The 15,146-nt window shown below is 28.3% G+C and overlaps 1 protein-coding gene and 1 pseudogene across 2 annotated transcripts in view; one reads left to right on the top strand and one right to left on the bottom strand.

The window, feature by feature from the left end:
* Positions 1-15,146, top strand: part of LOC142324713 (uncharacterized) — a 74,841-nt gene that overhangs the window by 37,860 nt on the left and 21,835 nt on the right. The window contains exon 7 of one of the 2 annotated variants that reach the window (XM_075365631.1): positions 11,399-11,512. The exons of the other annotated variant lie outside the window; for it this stretch is intronic. The gene's annotated coding sequence lies outside the window, so the exon portion shown is untranslated. The remainder of the gene's footprint in view (positions 1-11,398; positions 11,513-15,146) is intronic. 2 annotated transcript variants of the gene reach the window in all.
* LOC142324617 (cytochrome c oxidase subunit 2-like) lies at positions 6,740-7,504 on the bottom strand (annotated as a pseudogene).

Below are 15,146 nucleotides of genomic sequence, written 5' to 3'. Positions count from 1 at the left end.
TTATCTATTAAAAACAGATTAAATTCAGTCTGGTGGCCGTGCTATAAATAGCTTCGCATAAAAGGGCAATATCGTAGAGAAATGATACTGGTGTTTCTGCCCTTTTTCCATTGTTCCTAATATGTTAGTCATCTCTGGGCCTGCTTGGAGTGTTAAGTACTATTCAGCATTTATTCTTCTTTTTGAGAGGAGAATTATGAATGCAATTGTAATGCTGTTGCATCAAAGCAGGTTTGCTTATGGTATCCCAAATAATAAAACATATGTTCTTCAATGTTACAGTAGACACTAACAATATCATCACTTGACAATATTATTTACTACACTTGCAAATGTACAGTTTATGTTCATCCACCAACAATCATGGATCCATTGGGTGCACACTTTCAAATATCAGATGCATTTTTTTATCATTATTTTCATTATATGTTCACAATTAATTATCTCCTCTATTGGGAAAGAATATATTATTTAATAACTCGGTCAGTGCTCCCACAAACATTTCTAAGTCCTTGGTTGATCCTTACTTGATTCATTCCACAATTCACACCAATTCACTAATATTACTCCACAATTTTCAGCCAATTTTAAATGCCAACTAGTTACACTAACATCAACAGTATTATTATTACTTATCATTATTATCAGTATTTGACAGTGTTATCACTGCTACCTAACTAAAACCAATGTGAAACTTACTCTAATGTAGCAAACTAAATGTCATAAATGACTTTGGGTAATCTTGCTAACATTCTCATATTACACCAGATACATTGATAGACCACAAACAGAATTTTTATTTGTCTTCTCTTTGTAAGTGATCTAGCTTCATATTACTTGTTCATAACATAGCAGTCATCTTTATAAAACCTCAAATGCAATGTGGTGGTTCATTAAATTTCTATTGCAATTACATTTGTATGCATAATATTTTTGTAGTTTTTCAATCACTGTAATATTTATTTATTTTTTTTTTAAAATATGTTTTGTCTTTAAATTCTTAATGTAATTTGAAACTAAATACTTTCTATTAGATATTTGGGAATTTTATTTCTTCATTTTTCCGTGGTTCTTAATGCTCTAAAAATCTGGCTTTGCGTGACCTTATGTAGATGTGATTGAATTTGCATTTCATCTTGTATTTTCTTTACACATTACTATGATGTTTTGCATGAGGTGCTTTTTGATTTAATTATTTTGTTTGTATTCAGATTTGAATTTACTGTTAATATTATGACATGACATATTCTTGGGGAAAAAATTATTAAAACAATTAGCGTGTTTTAATGTATCAATAACAGGTAATGCATTATCCAAAAATTACTAGTTTTTTTCTGTTAATTTCTTTTTGAACTTAAGGGCCTAAGGTATGATTGAATAAAATATCTTGTTACTATAATTTTTTTTTAAATAGTTAATCAAAGGTTATTATGTGTCTTTAAGTTCAAATACTATACAAAATTGCAATATTAAAGAAAGCTTTAGCTATCATAATTTCATTAATTTTTACCAAGGGTGGTTCAGTTCAGACTGGGCTTTTACTGCAGTTAATTTGGAATATATATTCTAATTTCTAATTAAACTTTTTTATAAACTTCAGTAACAAATTGTTACAGGCTAAAGATATAAATGGGTTAATTAAATGAAACAGTTGGGACTAGAAAGAGAATCTTGTAAAGCTGCATGAAACAAGTCAAATGATTGAATTCATATTATTCAAGTAGGCAAGTTTTAGAATATTTAAAACAAATTGATACAGGCTAAAGATATAAATGGGTTAATTAAATGAAAGAGCTAGGACTAGAAAGAGAATCTTGTAAAGCTGCATGAAACCAGTCAAATGATTGAATTCATATTATTGAAGTAGGCAAGTTTTAGAATATTTAAAACAAATTGTTACAGGCTAAAGATATAAATGGGTTAATTAAATGAAAGAACTAGCATTAGTAAGAGAATCTTGTAAAGCTGCATGAAACCAGTCAAATTATTGAATTCATATTATTCAAGTAGGCAAGTTTTAGAATATTTAAAACAAATTGATACAGGCTAAAGATATAAATGGGTTAGTTAAATGAAAGAGTTGGGACTAGAAAGAGAATCTTGTAAAGCTGCATGAAACCAGTCAAATGATTGAATTCATTATATTCAAGTAGGCAAGTTTTAGAATATTTAAAACAAATTGTTACAGGCTAAAGATATAAATGGGTTAATTAAATGAAAGAACTGGCATTAGTAAGAGAATCTTGTAAAGCTGTATGAAACCAGTCAAATAATTGCATTCATATTATTCAAGTAGGCAAGTTTTAGAATATTTAAAACAAATTGTTACAGGCTAAAGATATAAATGGGTTAATTAAATGAAAGAGTTGGGACTAGAAAGAGAATCTTGTAAAGCTGCATGAAACCAGTCAAATGATTGAATTCATATTATTCAAGTAGGCAAGTTTAAGAATATTTAAAACAAATTGTTACAGGCTAAAGATATAAATGGGTTAATTAAATGAAAGAACTGGCATTAGTAAGAAAATCATGTAAAGCTGCATGAAACTAGTCAAATGATTGAATTCATATTATTCAAGTAGGCAAGTTTTAGAATATTTAAAACAAATTGTTACAGGCTAAAGATATAAGTGGGTTAATTAATTGAAAGAACTGGCATTAGTAAGAGAATCTTGTAAAGCTGCATGAAACCAGTCAAATGATTTAATTCATATTATTCAAGTAGGCAAGTTTTAGAATATTTAAAACAAATTGTTACAGGCTAAAGATATATATGGGTTAAGTAAATGAAAGAACTGGCATTAGTAAGAGAATCTTGTAAAGCTGCATGAAACCAGTCAAATGATTGAATTCATATTATTCAAGTAGGCAAGTTTTAGAATATTTAAAACAAATTGTTACAGGCTAAAGATATAAGTGGGTTAATTAATTGAAAGAACTGGCATTAGTAAGAGAATCTTGTAAAGCTGCATGAAACCAGTCAAATGATTTATTCATATTATTCAAGTAGGCAAGTTTTAGAATATTTAAAACAAATTGTTACAGGCAAAAGATATAAATGGGTTAATTAAATGAAAGAACTGGCATTAGTAAGAGAATCTTGTAAAGCTGCATGAAACTAGTCAAATGATTGAATTCATATTATTCAAGTAGGCAAGTTTTAGAATATTTAAAACAAATTGTTACAGGCTAAAGATATAAATGTGTTAATTAAATGAAAGAGCTAGGACTAGAAAGAGAATCTTGTAAAGCTGCATGAAACCAGTCAAATGATTGAATTCAAGTAGGCAAGTTTTAGAATATTTAAAACAAATTGTTACAGGCTAAAGAAATAAATGGGTTAATTAAATGAAAGAGTTGCAACTAGAAAGAAAATCTTGTAAAGCTTCATGAAACCAGTCAAATGATTGAATTCATATTATTCAAGTAGGCAAGTTTTAGAATATTTAAAACAAATTGTTACAGGCTAAAGATATAAATGGGTTAATTAAATGAAAGAACTTGCATTAGTAAGAGAATCTTGTAAAGCTGCATGAAACCAGTCAAATGATTGAATTCATATTATTCAAGTAGGCAATTTTTAGAATATTTAAAACAAATTGATACAGGCTAAAGATATAAATGGGTTAATTAAATGAAAGAGTTGGGACTAGAAAGAGAATCTTGTAAAGCTGCATGAAACCAGTCAAATGATTGAATTCATTATATTCAAGTAGGCAAGTTTTAGAATATTTAAAACAAATTGTTACAGGCTAAAGATATAAATGGGTTAATTAAATGAAAGAACTGGCATTAGTAAGAGAATCTTGTAAAGCTGTATGAAACCAGTCAAATAATTGCATTCATATTATTCAAGTAGGCAAGTTTTAGAATATTTAAAACAAATTGTTACAGGCTAAAGATATAAATGGGTTAATTAAATGAAAGAACTGTCATTAGTAAGAGAATCTTGTAAAGCTGCATGAAACCAGTCAAATGATTGATTCATATTATTCAAGTAGGCAAGTTTGAGAATATTTAAAACAAATTGTTACAGGCTAAAGATATAAATGGGTTAATTAAATGAAAGAGTTGGGACTAGAAAGAGAATCTTCTAAAGCTGCATGAAACCAGTCAAATGATTGAATTCATATTATTCAAGTAGGCAAGTTTTAGAATATTTAAAACAAATTGTTACAGGCTAAAGATATAAATGGGTTAATTAAATGAAAGAACTGGCATTAGTAAGAGAATCTTGTAAAGCTGCATGAAACCAGTCAAATGATTGAATTCATATTATTCAAGTAGGCAAGTTTTAGAATATTTAAAACAAATTGATACAGGCTAAAGATATAAATGGGTTAATTAAATGAAAGAGCTAGGACTAGAAAGAGAATCTTGTAAAGCTGCATGAAACCAGTCAAATGATTAAATTCATATTATTCAAGTAGGCAAGTTTAAGAATATTTAAAACAAATTGTTACAGGCTAAAGATATAAATGGGTTAATTAAATGAATGAACTGGCATTAGTAAGAGAATCTTGTAAAGCTGCATGAAACTAGTCAAATGATTGAATTCATATTATTCAAGTAGGCAAGTTTTAGAATATTTAAAACAAATTGTTACAGGCTAAAGATATAAATGTGTTAATTAAATGAAAGAGCTAGGACTAGAAAGAGAATCTTGTAAAGCTGCATGAAACCAGTCAAATGATTGAGTTCAAGTAGGCAAGTTTTAGAATATTTAAAACAAATTGTTACAGGCTAAAGATATAAATGGGTTAATTAAATGAAAGAACTGGCATTAGTAAGAGAATCTTGTAAAGCTGCATGAAACCAGTCAAATGATTGAATTCATATTATTCAAGTAGGCAAGTTTTAGAATATTTAAAACAAATTGTTACAGGCTAAAGATATAAATGGGTTAATTAAATGAAAGAACTGGCATTAGTAAGAGAATCTTGTAAAGCTGCATGAAACTAGTCAAATGATTGAATTCATATTATTCAAGTAGGCAAGTTTTAGAATATTTAAAACAAATTGTTACAGGCTAAAGATATAAATGGGTTAATTAAATGAAAGAGTTGGGACTAGAAAGAGAATCTTGTAAAGCTGCATGAAACCAGTCAAATGATTGAATTCATATTATCCAAGTAGGCAAGTTTTAGAATATTTTAAACAAATTGTAATATAAGATTAAATTTCTTATCTTATAATAATAATAATAATAATAATGGTATTGATATGAAAGATGAAAAATGTATTTTTATGCATCGTACCATTGAGATTAAAATGAATGTCGTTTCTACAATTATGTGAATACTATGAAATCCTGTAGTTAGAAAGAATGATGATCCATAAATTGAGTCTGCTATCGTGAAGGTTGATTATTGATATTCTCATTTTTGTAGAAATGTAAAGTATAATCCTAGAAGAATGGTTAATATTAATGATTTATTTGATATTGATAGTTTATTTAGCAAGATTCTATGATGCGCTCATGTTACTGTAATTCCTGATGAGATTAAGATAATTGTATTTAGTAGTATAACTTCTAATGGGTTAAATGGTTTAATTGATTTTGGTGGTCAGTTTATTCCAATTTCAATTGATGGTGCTAGTCTTGAGTGAAAGAATATTCAGAAAAATGATACAAAGAATATTATTTCTGAGATAATGAATATAATTATTCCTATTTTTATTAGTGATTTTACTTTATTTGTATGATTTCCTTGGAATGTTGCTTCTCGTGTGATGTCTCGTCATCATAATATTATTGATATTGTTGATAAGGTTAATCCAAATGTTATTAAGTTAAATTCTTTTGTTTGGGTTCATTTTACAGTTCCTGTTAATATTGTTATTACATTTATTGATAGCATAATTGGTCACGGTCTTTTTGTTACTATGTGAAATGGATGATTTTTTTTTCATAAGGTACTTCTCTAGAATAAAGAGTTACAAGTGTGGCAAATACGTATGCTTGAATTATTGAAATTGCTGTTTCGAATGCTGTTAATGTTATTTGAATTGGTATAATGAATATTAGGATTTTAATAGATGATGTGTTCCCTAATAGGGTTATTAGTAGGTGACCTGCAATTATATTTGCTGTTAATCGAACTGCTAAAGAGATTGGTCGAATGAGGTTTCCTGTGGTTTCGATTAGGATTATTATTGGTGAAATTGCTGAAGGTGTTCCTTTTGGTAGTATATGTTTGAATATTTCATTAGTAAAGTTTTTTCATCTATATGTTGTAATTATGATTCAGCTTGGTAGTGCAATTGATATTGATACTACTAAATGGCTTGTAGATGTGAATACATAAGGAATTAATCCTATTATATTTCTGATTATGATAAATGTAAAGATTGATATTACTATGATTAGGATTTCTTTTTGGTGGGTTATTAATTTAAATTCATTTATTAGTTTTTTTTCTATTATTTTTATTATTATATTTATTCGAGATTTTTTGGTTCAGTATCATTTTGGTAAAATTATTGTTGTTATTATTATAATTATTCAGTTTCTTTGTAAAAGTTTAGTTGTTGGGTCAAATGTTGAGAATAATCTAGTTATCATTTTCAGTTAATATTTATTTTTATTTTTTTTATATTTTTATTTTTTTTATTTGGTTTTAGATTAGTTATAAAGAATAATTTTGTTATGTTTATTATGATTGTAGCTGTTGTTATTATTAATATTATGTTTCATAAAATAGGAGATATTGTGGAATCAAGATGCACATAAAATGTATTTTTTATTTGACAGTTAAATGTTTTTTTTAAACTAGCTTCTTTCATTAAGAGTATTCGATGTTTACTATATTTTGGTTTAAGAGACCATTACTTTCTTTCAGTCACTTAATGTTTATTAATTTTATGTTTTTATTCATTTAATGAATGATTTTATATTAATTCTTTCTATAGTGATTGGTATGAATCTGTGGTTTATTCCACAGATTTCTGAACATTGACCGAAAAATACTCCTGGGTTTTTGGTTATTAGGCTAATTTGATTAAGTCGCCCTGGGATTGCGTCTATTTTTACTCCTATTGATGGAATTGTTCAAGAGTGGATTACGTCAGATGATGATACGATTATTCGGATTTGTGTTGAGAATGGGATAATTATTCGGTTATCTACTTCAATTAGTCAAAATGATGATAAGTCATTTTGTGGTTTTATATATGATTCAAATTCTATTTTCTTGGAGTCTGAGTATTCATAAGATCAGTATCATTGATGTCCAATTGTTTTAATAGTAATTGATGGTTTAATTACTTCTTCTATTAGATATAAGGTTTTAATTGATGGGATAGCGATAAAAATTAAAATGATTGCTGGCATTGTTGTTCAGATTGTTTCTATTATTTGATTTTCTGTTAATATGTTATTTGATAATTTATTTTTTGTTATTGTTGCTATTATAATTGTTACTGTTACTGTAATTGATAATAGAATTATTATGGTGTGATCATGGAAATTTAATAGTTGTTCTATAATTGGTCTGGCTCTATTTATTATGTTAAATTTTATTCATGATGATATTTCTAAGGAAATTACTTTTTAATTTATTAATGAATTTTAAGTTCATGGCAATTTTCTGCCACTCTTAGAATGGCTTAGATACTAGTGGTAATTCATTAAATGAGTGTTCGGGGGGTGGTGTAATTGAAAATCATTCAATTGAGGATGATTTATTGTTTTTAAAAATTGTAATTCGTTTGAATGCTATAGCTTCTCATATAATGAATATGAATATTATAATTCTGATTATTGAAATTTAAAGTAAATTGGTTGTCATAAAATTATGACTTATGTACAGCATCCACCAGAAATCTATAATTTTTTACACTTATCTACCATCTCTTGATAGAAGAATAATTGCCAAATAATGGTTGGTGGTGCAAGGACCTGACATTGTTCGCTCTTGCCAGTTCTCAGATGAGTAGCATGATTTGTTTTTCATTAGCTTATCCTGGCAACATTGAGTTGCCAGGATCACTCGGTGATAGTGTCTTATTCTTGTTAATGATATTTTAATTTACACAAATTTTGTAAAATTGGTATTGTATATTTTTGAAAGAGCCGGTATCGGTATTCAGTTGTAGTTGATGAACTTGTTAGAAAGGCTCAGCCAATCTTGTGGATGATAAATATCTCCTACTGATTTTATATCTTTCAAATGAAGTTCTGTAAATTTTGAAAATAACAGTCATAGGAAAGTAATAGTTAATCTGGGTTTATGTAAGTTATCTGCAGTGTAGATACCAAAACAACTTATATACATTTTCAAAACTCAAAGAATATCCACTATCTTGACCAATACAATAAAAAGATTTTCAAGGGAATTTTTATCCCTTTTTCTGATTTGTTGGTGTTTTGACCAGACTTACCATTAATGACTAATCTATCATGATCTTTTCACCATGGTGCTCTAGCTGGCATTTATCCAGCACAAACCTTAGAAGAGCATATGGAAAAGAGTAGTAACTGGATGGTATCCTGATTTTGGAGAAGTGTGACAAAGGTCAATAAATACTAGTGTTACAGTACAACAAGTACCTGAGTTTGGATGGTAGCTATGTGGAGAAGTAATGTAGGTGTCTACATAACTTATATAAATAATGTCATTTTTTCTCAATTTTTTTTTTATCAGCCCATTTTAAGTTCATTTTTGGGATAACTGTTGCTTCCCTTGTAGAAGTTAAAAAATGAAGTTCATGAAGATAAACTTTTAGGTGATATTTAGGTCCATCTCTTTCCTGGAAAATTCATTAAAGTATTTTTTTTACTTCACTTTTTAGATTATTTATATTCTTATAACAATTAAGACATTTCTTGAAACTGATATTTTGATTTTAGTTTAATATATATATACACACTTTATTTCATATATTTTACTTTATTTCATTGTTTTGTGGTTCATGGATTTCACGTGTTAGAACAGATGCCTCACATTCAAGATGCATTTGCCAAAAAAAGTGATATTTAAAAAAAATTATGGCTGTAGCCAATTTGTATGTTCATCATACTTATTATATTAAATATTTTCTGTGATTTTAGTTGAAGATATGACTCCCAATTGCGATATTAACAATAGGCAGATTTATTATATATCTGTCACCTGATTAAAAGATACTAAGGATACATAGATCTGTGGTGGTATGCATTTATTTGTGGAACTGCTGTATCCTTTCTGAATACCAGATAATATTGGCAATAAGTTTTCCAATATTACATCTTTTTGTTGTAACTTGGCCTAGAACTGCAGAATGTCACTCTTGCATTGAATACTGAACACTTCAAAATTTAAAAGCGATTACCAGGTTTTAACCCCAGTAACAATGTAGTATATTCATTTTAATAATAAGAAAGTACAGTTGAGCTGAAGTTGCACACATTTTCTTGTAAACGTCCTATTTTTGGTACAGTAAAAACAAATCTGAACAAGATTTTGAAAAATTTAAACCTTGGTATTAACAAATAAAATTTTTATGATAAAAATATTAATTTTTAGATTATATTGTCTGTTTAAAAACTTGGCTTTTTTTTTCGCAGTCATCCATTTTTTTCATAGTCTGTAAAATTTAACTTTTTGGTGTTACATACTAGTGTACATTTACGTAAAATGATTTCATCATCTTAAAACTTAATTAGTAATGAAAGACCACGTCAATAAACATCTATGCATGATTTTGCTATAATTTGTTTTACAAAAGCTCCATGATAGCCAAATTGAAATGTTATTCAGGATTAAGTAGTTATGATGTATGGAAGTTACATAAATGAAAGGTAAATGTAACTATTTAAAAAATCCCTGAACTAAATTCAAAGTGATCAACATTGGCATACATTATTATTAAACTAAAATGTTGAATTTCATCACGAAAGTCCAGTTGTCTGTCAGTTGACCATTTGAGCATTTCTGACAGCAGTAATAGTTTAGTAATTGCATTATTTTGGAAATTACACTACTAGATACATAATTACACTGCTAAACATCATAACAACACTTCCATCCATTCCTTTCACCTTTGCCTAATTTTTTTATTAAAACATGTGATTCTAAAGCACTATGCTTTCCAGGCATGACTATCTCTGATTCTGGTTATTGCTTAAGCTGAAAATGCCATTTTTTAAACAATCATGATTTGAAAGCTAAAAGAAGGTTATGAAAAATGCAATAACAGAGTTATAATACAATCAATCTGAAACTGTACTTACAGAAACCACAATACAAGAATCGTTTGAAAAATAGAAAAAGCATTAGGCCAGATGTGTTCAAGGATTTTATTTTGTAGGAGAAAGTAGATAGAATGGAATATTTGAGAATTTTTAATTTATTCTGCTGTCAGGCACTTTTTGAACAGACTGTATGTAAACAGTTGGTGGTTTTAAATCAATCCAATAATGGCTTAATATTTAACTAAGTTTTATTATAAAATTATTTAATTGTAATAAGCATGCAAACCAGCAAGTAAAAAATATACCAAGGGTACTTCTTCAGTTCTCAGTTAGCTTTGCATAATTGCTTATGTTAGCAGTAGGAGCTCTACCTGTTACCTCTAAGCTGTTAGATCATAAAGGCAGATTAAATTGTAATGAAGATCATAAGAACCATCACATTTGATGATTATTAATAAGTTGTAACGTGTCAATGGTGAGTACTGAGAACTTAACGTCTTGTGTGATGATATCTAAACTGTGGTTTTACACACCTAAGGGATACGTGTTAGGATATTTGGTAGTAAAAATATAATTTATGTACAGTGTGTTTGGAAAATCGCTGTGCAGTATGCTTTAGAATTATGTGGTTCATTCTGTTCTTTCAGCGTTAGATTGGTTGCCGTGGGAATTTGTTGTGCGTTGCTCAGTAATAAACTAAGACATCAGTTGTTGAATTGTGATTGAATGTGCTTCATTTCGTTATTTTTTCTGTTGGAGTTAATAGTTGGGAGACCTGTAATGGTACTTTCGGTGAGGAATGTATTTTTCTCATTGAATAAGTCTTTTGTAAAGGTGACAAGCACACTGATTTAGTGAAGCACAAACTTTCTGAAAAGTTTCCAAATATTCTTTTTCCTCACCACAATGCAGTTCAAACTATCGTCGAAAAATTTCAAGCAACAGGCTCTGTTGAAGATGCCTAACGAAATAGAAGACCACCTAAAGTAAACAAACAGAAGCTGCTTGATATTTTGGATGATATGCCTGAAAATTCATCAAAGTTGATGCGTAAGTTAGCACAGCAGCAAGACATCAGACTTGCTATCACACTTAAAGCTGTAAGAAAAGAACTGAAACCTATAGATCATGTCAAAAGACTACAAAATTGTTGTCAATGGTTTAAATGTTTTATTGACCAAAATTCTGTAGGTATTCTTGACACTACGATTTTTTTTTTTACAGATAAAAGCGTGGTTTCATGTGGGAGGGTATATTAATTCACAAAATATATGACTGTGGTTGACAACTAACCCTCGTGAATTATACAAATTGGAAAAAGTTGGATTCTGGATTAGTGTGAGTAGAATGCACATTGTGGTCCAATTTGTTTTTTTAAATATAGTTAATAGTGATCATTATTGTGTTGTTTTGACACATATTTGACTTAATAGTGTTAGAGACTAGTGTACATTTATGTAAAATGTTTTCATCTTCTTAGAATTTAATTAGTAATGAAAGAGCATATCAATAAACATCTATAACTTGATTTTATTGTAGTTTTTTTTACAAAAGCTCCATGATAGCCAAACTGAAATGATATTCAGAATTAAGTAGTTATGATTTATGGACGTTACATAAATAAAGGGTAAATATAACTGTTTAAAAAATTCTTGAACTAAATTCAAAGGGATCAGGATTGACATAGATTGATCAGTTAACAGAAGTGGAAATCAGTCACAGTTGGTTCTAACAAGATGGCGCACACAGCCATGAGGACAATAATTTTTTTACAAAATATCTTTGGTGAACGAATCATTTTAAGGGGTTTGTGGCCTGCATGATTGCCCGATCTGACTCCCTCAGATTACTTTGTATAGGAGACAGGAAAACAAGAAGTGTATTACTGCAGACCATACACAATTGATGAACTAAAAACCTCAGTAATGGCACTCATATGAGACATTGCATTATCAGCTGGTTAAAGTGTTTGAAAACAAATTGAAACATGTGCAGTGTTTGTTTGATGTCAAAGGAAGTCTTTTCAACAACTTTTATAAACCATTTCAGTTATTTTATAACCATTTCTATAAAATAATATCTTAAGAAATAATTCCTATCAATTTGAAAGTTTGATAATCATAATACTTTAATAATTATAATTAAACATTATACAATTTAGAATTTAATTTGTATTTATCTTTTTTTTAAATCATTTACAATCAATTTTAACATGTTTGTTTCTGTTTTTTCTGTAATACAATTTTTTATTGATTTATAATTCATTTTGATTTTTAGTTTGGAATAAAGTTATTACACAAACATTTTTTTGTTAAGTTTTTATGTAAATTAATTCTTTTTGTATCTTTGACTAATTTTATGTATTAAAATGCTAATTTTCTTAATTCATATTTAAAGAATAATTTGTTTACAAATCTAAAAAATTTCAACTTCTACGGTTATGATTCATAGCTTTAAAATATTTAGACAGCAAAAGATGAGTTAAACAATGAGTTCAGTTTAATAAAGTATGTTGCTATTAATAATGCCTACAAAGAAAAAAATCATCAGTAACTTGATTAGGAACTAACATTTAAGCATAAAAACACTAATGAAAAAATCACCATTAAAACCATTAAAAGTTAGTAGACACTACAAATCCATAACATATAAAAAAAACTACATACAGTATAATTAAAAAGCAACTTCCATCATATAAAATAACATTAAGAACAAATAATAAAAACTTTAATACAATGATTACTAGTAATAAATCTGTTATAAATAACATTTATAACAAAGAAGGTATATAAAAATTAGTGTGGTTCTGTTAATTGTGATAAATTTTACATAGAAATGAACAGATCACTTAAAAAGCAATTTCAAAAACATGTGTAGTCAAGGCATGTAATCTGAAGGTTGTCAAGCAGCTAATATGCAGTATTTCAACGATTCTATAAACATTTCTTGTATTGGTGTTTACAAAACAGAAAACTAAATCTGTTCGATTCACTCTCAATCATTTTACAGTTTACATTAAAAGTGAATCTTATTTAACAAAGAAATTTTTATCCCAAATTGATGTGAAGTATAATGTAATAAGCTATTTTATAATATTAATTATAATTAAAATAAAATTATCCTAAATTATTTCACTTTATTATTGTTTGAAAATGTTATAGGTATTTCTAAATCTAAATTATGATAATTTATGGCCCAGGAGTTAAAGATTACAAATTATGCATATGTTGACATACTTGATAAATGTGAAGTAACACTTCTTTTTAAATTAATCTATTTTTTAAGTATGCATTATTGTAATAAATGAATCATCCTAATTACCTGAGTAGCAGTAAAGACATACATGAATGGCAAGCGTCATGTATAGAATAAAAACAAGTTTTATGTTTTTTCTACTTTTAGAATACATGAGTTGAAAACTTTGGATGATAATGTTCAGTCATTTATGTTCATCTGTTTCACCAGTACTAGGTTTTGTTTGTCTTGATTTATAGTAGTGTATATTGTATATGTTAAATTTTTATTTTATCTGTAGTTGCAAGCAAGATGAATGAACTTAAATCCACTATAAATCATAAAAAAATTAAGCGAGCAAGCTCGAGAGTTAGTCAGTAATGTGTACAAATTGATGAAAGAAGAAGCAAGTAAATTTAGAAAGTTGAGATATGATGATAAGCATATTATTCCAATTCAAAAGTGTGAAGAAAGAACAGCAGCTACTTGTAAAATATCACAATAACTAGTTCAAAGAGTAAGGAAATGGAATAAGAAGTTATTAAAAAAATTATAAGAAAACTTATCAGAGGCTTCTATTTCTTTCAGTAAACCAAGAAAATATATACGTGACAAACTGGAAACAGGCCTAGATGATTTCAAAATGTGCATAGTAAGAAGGACCGTAAATGAATTTTATCTTGAAGAAAAACAGTTGTCCACCATTCCAAAATTGCTGGTACAGAAAGATTCAGTAGGATTTCAGGAAGTAAAAGAAGCCTAAGAAGAGTACTACAATAATTGTATTTCAAATGGGAAAAAACTGAAAACAATAGGATACTTGCTATTGAACATTATGACATTAGCATTAAACAAATACAATATGTAAACGTGATCAAAAAATTCATGACCAGACCTTCATCAAAGTTATGTTTTGTCAAGCCATACCTCAACGAAATCATGGAGGAAAACCAGGAGGAGGACTTCTAACTCCAATTTTTAAAGGTAGTAGATTGATTATTATTGTACATGCAGGGGGTGAAAAGGAATTTATTCCAGAACATTATTAACCTGGAAAACCAGTGCAACATTTGGCGACTACCACGACTCTATGAATGCAAATAATTACTTAAAATGGGCTGAAGAAAAATTAATGAAAAATCTTTCTGAAAATTCCATAATAATTTTAGAAAATGCATCTTTTCACAGAATATTGCAAGAAAAATTACCCGCATCCAGTACAAGAAAATAAGAAATGAAGGATCGGTTATGTAATTCTTTCATTCCGTTCTCATCTACTATGCTGAAACGTCAAATATACGAGATAATTAAAAGAAACAAAGAAAAATATAAAATGATTATGTTTGATGGACTTGCCAAGAAAAACGGACATGAAGTATTACAACTACCCCTGTACCATTTAGACTTAAACCCTATTGAAAGGTTTGGTGTGAAGTAAAATGTTACTTCGGAAGCCATGATGTCACTTTTGACTTTAACGGTGTTCAACAGATTGCTGAAGATAATTTTTCTAAAATGGACGCATTGTATTGGAAACTTTATTGTGAAAAAGTACAAAAAATGAAGATGAATACATTAGACAGAAGCTCATAGTTGACAACACTACAGAATCTTTTCAAATGTCTTTGGAAGATGATAGTGATAGTAAAAGTGACAACATGGGAAATTCAGAATTTAACGGTTTGGATGATGACGTTCAACCACTTTAGTTTCTAAAGTGTTATGTTTATTTTTATTT

The sequence above is a fragment of the Lycorma delicatula genome, chromosome 5, assembly GCF_047948215.1.
Source record: "Lycorma delicatula isolate Av1 chromosome 5, ASM4794821v1, whole genome shotgun sequence".
Classification (NCBI taxonomy): Eukaryota; Metazoa; Arthropoda; class Insecta; order Hemiptera; family Fulgoridae; genus Lycorma; species Lycorma delicatula.
This window is presented reverse-complemented; position numbering and strand designations above follow the sequence as displayed.